The 7,019-nt window shown below is 40.9% G+C and overlaps 1 long non-coding RNA gene across 1 annotated transcript in view; it reads right to left on the bottom strand.

The window, feature by feature from the left end:
• Window positions 1-3,547: 3,547 nt before the first annotated feature.
• Window positions 3,548-7,019, bottom strand: part of LOC311357379 — a 33,913-nt gene continuing 30,441 nt past the window's right edge. Inside the window, exon 4 of the long non-coding RNA XR_014637818.1 lies at window positions 3,548-7,019. This exon is cut by the window's right edge and continues 718 nt beyond it. This is a non-coding gene — a long non-coding RNA (uncharacterized lncRNA).

The following is a 7,019-nucleotide window of genomic DNA, read 5'->3' as shown; positions in this document are numbered from 1 at the left end:
CGCAGGCAGGCACACGCACACACACACACACACACACACACACTGATACATCAAGCTAATCTTATGTATTTTTCTGATATGTGTGTTTATTGTTTATGAGTGTGTGTGTGTGTGTGTGTGTGAATGAATATATATTTTTTTCCTGAGTCTGGATGTGGAAATGGTGGATAAGTACCAGTGTTTGTCTGGTCTATGTTGGCACGTTTTTGTGTGTGTGTGTGTGTGTGTGTGTGTTAGTTGTATTGTATGCAGTGAATGTGTGTATGCTGTAAGATACGTGTGTGTGTGTGTGTGTGTGTGTGTGTGTGTGTGTGTGTGTGTGTGTGTGTGTGTGTGTGTGGTTTGGCATAGAGAGCCAGTGTGAAATGGGGCGAAGGACGGCAACGGTAGTTAGTCATCATTAGTCAAATCTCAGATTGCAATTTGCACAGTGAGCGAGTGAAAGAGAAAGAGAGAAAGAGAGAGAATGGCAACAGAGGGAATTACAGCAACAAAGAGAGGGAGGGAGCAAAAGAGAAACCGATAAATGGGAGAGACAGTGACCCAGAGCGAACAAGACGGTAAAAGAGAAAGACAAAGAAAGAAATAGAGAAAGAGATAATGAAAGAGAAGGAATGAGCGTGAAAGACAGCAGAATAAAGAAAGAGAGAGCGAGATAGAGAGGGAGAGAGACAGAGAGAGACAGACAGAGAGAGAGAGAGACACACACAATCACACATAGCAGAATAAAGAGAGAGCGAGAGACACACACACACACACACAGCAGAATAAAGAGAGAGAGAGCGAGCGAGGGAGCGATGCAAAGGGTTATCCTGTTGAGATCGGGGGGGGGGGGGGGGGGGGGGGGGGGACAGCACCAATTAAGGCCTGGGCTGGGCAGGGCTGCTGAAGGGTGATCATTCTGAACAAGGACTGCTAATTGCAGTGCAGGACGTGGCCTGGTTGGGGTCGGGGCTCTTTATACATTGTTCCTACGGTTTGTAATTACAGAGCCGCTGCCTGGACCGCAGCCAGCCCATGTTTATGGGCCTGTGAGTAACCCAACTCCTCCGACCCCAACCGGGAGATTCATATCCAGGCCCTGTGTGTGTGTGTGTGTGTGTGTGTGTGTGTGTGCCCTCAATGATCCCTAGTATGTCCATGCGTGTGCGGTTGTATGCATGTGTGTGTGTGTGTGTGGTATCGTGACTGGGCATTTGCATGTGTGTGTGTGCTCAAAGCTCCCTAGTACGTTAATGTTTCTGTGCATTGGTGTGTGAGTGTCTGTGTGTGTGTGGTTGTGAGTTGGCGTTTGCGTGTGTGTGTGCATGTCTAAGCAGGCTATATTACATTAAGTAATGGAAGCGTAAAAAAACACACTATTTTCCTGAGGCCTTCAGTAATGTAAACAACAACAAGGTTTTAATAGCATTTAGTCTATCAATTAGAATAATTAATTAAACACGCAAATTCTTCCTCTGGATATTAAACTGTTGTTGATGCATTCAGTGGTTGACTACAATGAATCCATAAAGTGGTAATCTCAAAAACCTCATGTAAATAAATGTCTGTTCAGTCAAATCTATCGCCCAATGAGGTAGAACAATGTTGATCGAGCCTGTGGCCTTCTGATCTTTCATTTGCGGTATTATGATGTTACGAACTGGGTGTCGTGGCGACACCGTAGGGATCTAAGGAAACAATTACCACTGATGGCCAAAGGTGTCGTTAAAGAGAACAGCACGGGAATCTTTCAGATTGTCACTTTAATGGAACACTTAAATAATTGCAAGATAATAGCTATACTGGAGAAAGGTTTGCTAAAAACCTTTAAAGAAAACGCCCTAATAATTCTGAGGAACTAGATTATAATTAACATAATAAAAAAGTGAGAAGAACAGTAAATACACGATGGCTTCGGAAACAATTCCATTGAAAACCCCTTTAGTTCACATGAAAAGACACGAAAATTATGAAGGATGTTTAATACACAAGGTGATCCACTGGATCAGAATCTGAATAAATCCAGGGAAACGTCGGTCGACCGGGAGAAAACGCAGCAGAACCGACAGAGGGCTAGCCTGTTGAAAGGAGGGAGGGCCTGTTCTGGAGAGGCCTTTCAGCACCGCCAACTCAACAGCCAAGTGGAACCATTTTGTAGACTCTGCACTTTTCTAGGACAACATCGTCATGGTGACATAAGAGTCGAGAAAACCCCAAAGAGAATCTGCCTGAATAAATGAATGATGTTTTTTTGGGAGGAAACTAAGGGAGCCGAATGGTGTCTGGAATAAGTAACTCGCCAACTGTCAGCCTGTCTGGAGGGAAGGCCAGGTGCGTTCTTCAAGTGAAGCAAAGCGTGTATCTGTGCCGACATCACGGTACATCTAAGCCGCGAGGAACGCAAAACATAAGCGTGCGCCGTGCAAACCGCAGACATGCAAAGGTGAACGAGTGACGATCCCTCCACCGAGAGAGGGAAATATCACTCAACATCGCTCATCAACTCGGATACAACAAAACAAGCTTTGAACACGTCGCGTGCTGATTTTGGATACGCGTCTAAATTCAGTTCAACAGGCGAACTGCATGAGTTCAATGATGCCCGGTCCCTGTGGAAATACAGAGTCATTTGAATTAACAGCCATCAGAAAGAGCTTTGTGCTTTAAAAACTCCTACACTGCAGCTATTTAGATGTTGTATCACCTTCTATCTTATTGGCCATTTCCGTATTTGGATTATCAATATGTATAATATGTCGTAACTATCAATATGTGCAAAATATGGTTTAGAAGGGAAATTAGAACTTGTGTTGTGTGCTGGTTAATAGTTTAAATTAATATGTATCGTGCTTATGCTAAAACAGCTACAGAAGAAACCATTTTACCCTGTCTCCTCGACATTGCCTCAGTGAAGCTATGTGTGTGCTTTGGGCCTTATTCACCTAGCGGCCATCTTGGTTCCAAACGGTAGCTGGATGGTGGAATTCCGCATTCAGTTCATCCACTCGGCTAGCGTTTAGAACCAAAATGGCCGCTAGGTGAATAAGGTCCATGTCAATCTACTGAGTGACATAGCACACACCTGCCCTTGAAGTTATGCCTTGATCTCATAATGTATGTTTGCTTTGGACATTTTTCTCTCCAACTAGCTGTTAAAATGTCTCTGAGCTGCAGGCATCTAAAGTGTTATGTCTAGAATGTAGAATACAGTGGCTGTACTGGCCAGGCGTAAATATTTATTAAAGGAATGTTAAAGTATAACAGGACTGAAAGTCCAAATTAAACCCCATTGATGTTCAGTTTCCGTTTCTGTTTCTGTTCAGTGCAATTTATTTTTGGTTTCGGGACAGTTTTGATAGCTTCGTATTTGATAGGTTAGATTTTATGTTTCTGTGCATATGTGTGTGTGTGTGTGTGTGTCTGTGTCTGTGAGCCCGCATGTGTGTGTGTGTGTGTGTGTGTGTGTGTGTGTGTGTGTGTGTGTGTGTGTGTGTGTATATGTGTGTTTGAATGAACATGTGCTTCTCCCTTTCTGCCAAGTGGCTCTATCCGTCTTGACCCACTTCCTACTGTACCATTCTGCTGCTGAGACAGCACTGTGTGTGTGTGTGTGTGTGTGTGTGTGTGTGTGTGGGGGGGGCTGTGCATCCTGTAGTGGCCACTAGGGGCTCAACTCCACTGCAGCTCCACTACAACAGAAACCGGCCCACTCGGCCAGGCCCACCACAAATTTCAGTCATTTTTACATAGATAAGAAGTCGGAAAATACATCCAAACAAACCATGAACCAATGAACACCAAATTCCCTTCTGGGATTAACAAAGTGTCGTCTTATCTTATCTTATCTAAACACTAACCTAACACTAACAGTAACCTAAACACTAACACGATAAACACCAACCTAAAGGAATATATAACGTCAGCTAGACATATAGTATCGTACGGCTGGCCACGGGGGGGGAACTGTTGTTTCCAGGGTAATCTCAACAGGTAGGAACACGCGAGCACTGCTCTACCATGAGGTGTCGTCTCCTCTCATACCAGCACTGCCGGGACGGCAGCCAGAAGGAGCATGGAACAACAGAGCCCTCCTGTCGTCCTACAGTTTCAACATCTCTCCAGAATGCACTCTTGTTATTTGATTTCGAAGAGATATCGATCGGAATGTCGATAACCATCAATGCAAGAGAGTGCACTATTCTTTCTTGGCTGAGGAGCAGAAAAATACGAGAGTTGAAATATGTTGATAAGAAGGGGTTAGAGTTCACGGGACCTTGACGGAATACTTCAGGGAATGTGGCCACACGATTAGGTACTAGTGCAGCTTATCATTTCTATGCAACAATGTAACATTTTGCATATCAATGATCATCTTCTGGACATCGTACAACTTGCATTACAAGTCAATGTGTCACATGACTAAATGGAATTTGTGGATGCCAAATGTAAAAGGCCACGCTTGCGGTAGGGAAACGCTTCACATTCTGCATCAACTTAAGCCGGAACAGATGAAAACCGGCCAAGAAAGGAAACCAACACCCACAAAATCATAATCCTCCAAATGAGATCTCCCGTGCATAGCACCACATTTGACTGTGAAACACTCTCTGTCTCTATGGCAATATGGGAAATATATTTAACTTATTCGTCATTTTACACTTGGCAACCTTCCTAAGCCTTCATTCTGGATTTTGCCTACTCAGGAGAGGAGTTGTGTAAGGAGTTTACAACATCATGACACCCCCATAAATGCAAGAAAATCCCCATAATCTAAACAACCTATGCCTTCTCTTTATTTAATAAAACAGCAAGCAGAGGTCTTTATCCCTGTGCTGTGTAAGAGAGAAACGTCTTTGGTTTATGTGTTGTTCCGATGAAGAACACAAAAAACATGCTGGTACAAATCACACTAAAGGTGTTAGACAGACTCAATATCTAAATGTAGCCGAAACCATGTCTTTCCCAACCTGAGTATAATGAGATTATTGTTGAGGTTCCATCTAAATATTGCCATTATTATTTATGTGTATTCTAATTAAACTGCGTCATATTGACACATTTTTTAATTAATTGTATTTTATAATTTTACATTACAAAACATTTAGAAGACCCTCGTGTAAACCCCATACTTTTCTCTCAAATGTCTTATATTTCTATTTTTTCTAGGAAACAAATAATTGTCTGGACACACTCTTGCAAGGCAAATAGCTCAACTGCATAAACCATATATACAAATAAATTGTATAACATGGAATATACAAAGACATATACAAACTATAATTCAGTTCAACCACCTGTGAGATACATTCAAAATATGGCAATAATGCAAATATTTTATAACTAAAATTACTAACACACACACACACACACACACACACACACACACACACACACACACACACACACACACACACACAAAATACTATCCTACATACATTTCTTAAAAGAAATGAAGTAGTTAGGTCTGTTCGGTCAAATAAAATAAAATATAATATATACCTGGATTTTTATTTTGTTTTTTTGTTTTTTAACAAAAGAAAATCTATTAAATTCAACTTTTCCTTTGGTAAAAAAAAGCATCTCAAAGAATATTAACTGTAAATAATTTAAAACCAAATCACAAATAAACAATTGTATTTTATTAATTTACATGCCAGGAAATGATCTGAGAAATTACTCATTTTACCAGAAAGACCATATCCTATCAATATCTTCCTAAAATGATCAATCTATATTTTTTCTAATAAATAATAATAGTTATAATATAAGCTAAACTTCATAAAACAATGTTTATCCTGAACTTTCAGACAATGTTGCTAATCCTTTGGAAAAAAAAAACTGTACAGGGGCAGTTGGTTGGGCTCAAGTTCAAAGTCAGCAAGTTCAAGTTCAAGTCTGAAAATTCCAGGTTTATCAGACCCTGAAACTTGGAGTTTATTTGGCTACACTTTTTTATCTGGTACACCTTGTGCATTGCTCAAGGTCTCCTAAATTGATAGTTTATTAAAAATATATTTTTAAATGAAACAATAACTGTATAATTTGCAATATCCAAAACAAAAGAAAATCATACTTCTGAAATTGCACGATAAAAATGCCAATTTAGGAGACAAAAATTCCCCTTAATTTTATTTAGCTTTCATTAGGATTTATATTATTTGTATGTTCCAGCATGAAAGTGTGTGTGTGTGTGTGTGTGTGTGTGTGTGTGTGTGTGTGTGTTTCTCTGTCAATGTCTTATGCCTATGTCCCCTAAGACCGTATATAGCTGTGTGTTTTAAAGTAGGTATCAAATAGGTGCATGAGATGGTTTTAGACAGGTATATATTCTTATATAAAGATAAAGCAGAAGAATATCTGTAAACTAAACCTACCGTCCTAGGCCCACCAAACTCCTACTCTCAGCTTGTGTTCAGCCTGTCCCTGCCAACTGGCCTAAGGTGAGGGTACGAGTGAGGAAGGACAGGCTGCCAGATACACCGGGAGTCCACTGGAAGGTGAGAGATCCTGGCTAAGATCTGTGTTAAGATCACTGTGTCTGGTGATTAAGGTATCGTTGTATGTAATTATATATAGTCAACCACACACGCACGCATGCACGCACGCACGCACACACACACACACACACACACACACACACACACACACACACGCGTGCGCACACACACACACACACACGCACACACACACACACACACACACACACACACACGCACACGCGCACGCACACACACACACACACACACACGCACGCATGCACGCACGCACGCACACACACTCGAATAAATGCTATAGCGAAATGATTGTAATGTAGATCTACATTTTGGAATAATAAAACTCGATCCAAAGTTGATATGAATTTGCCCCAAAAATATTAGCTTTTTTATTAATAACCCTTATTAAAAGTATACGTACACAAATAAAACGAGCGAACAAAATAAAAACAATTTGGATTTAAATCCTACTTACGTAATTGCTGGTGAGGAAAATTAAACGAGTTACTGTCCGTTATTATTGGTAAAGCATTCCCAACCGAA

This window comes from Micromesistius poutassou, assembly GCF_964030765.1.
Source record: "Micromesistius poutassou genome assembly, chromosome: 13".
NCBI lineage: Eukaryota > Metazoa > Chordata > Actinopteri > Gadiformes > Gadidae > Micromesistius > Micromesistius poutassou.
Note: the sequence above shows the minus strand (reverse complement) of the source record. Positions and strands in the feature narration are given on the sequence as shown.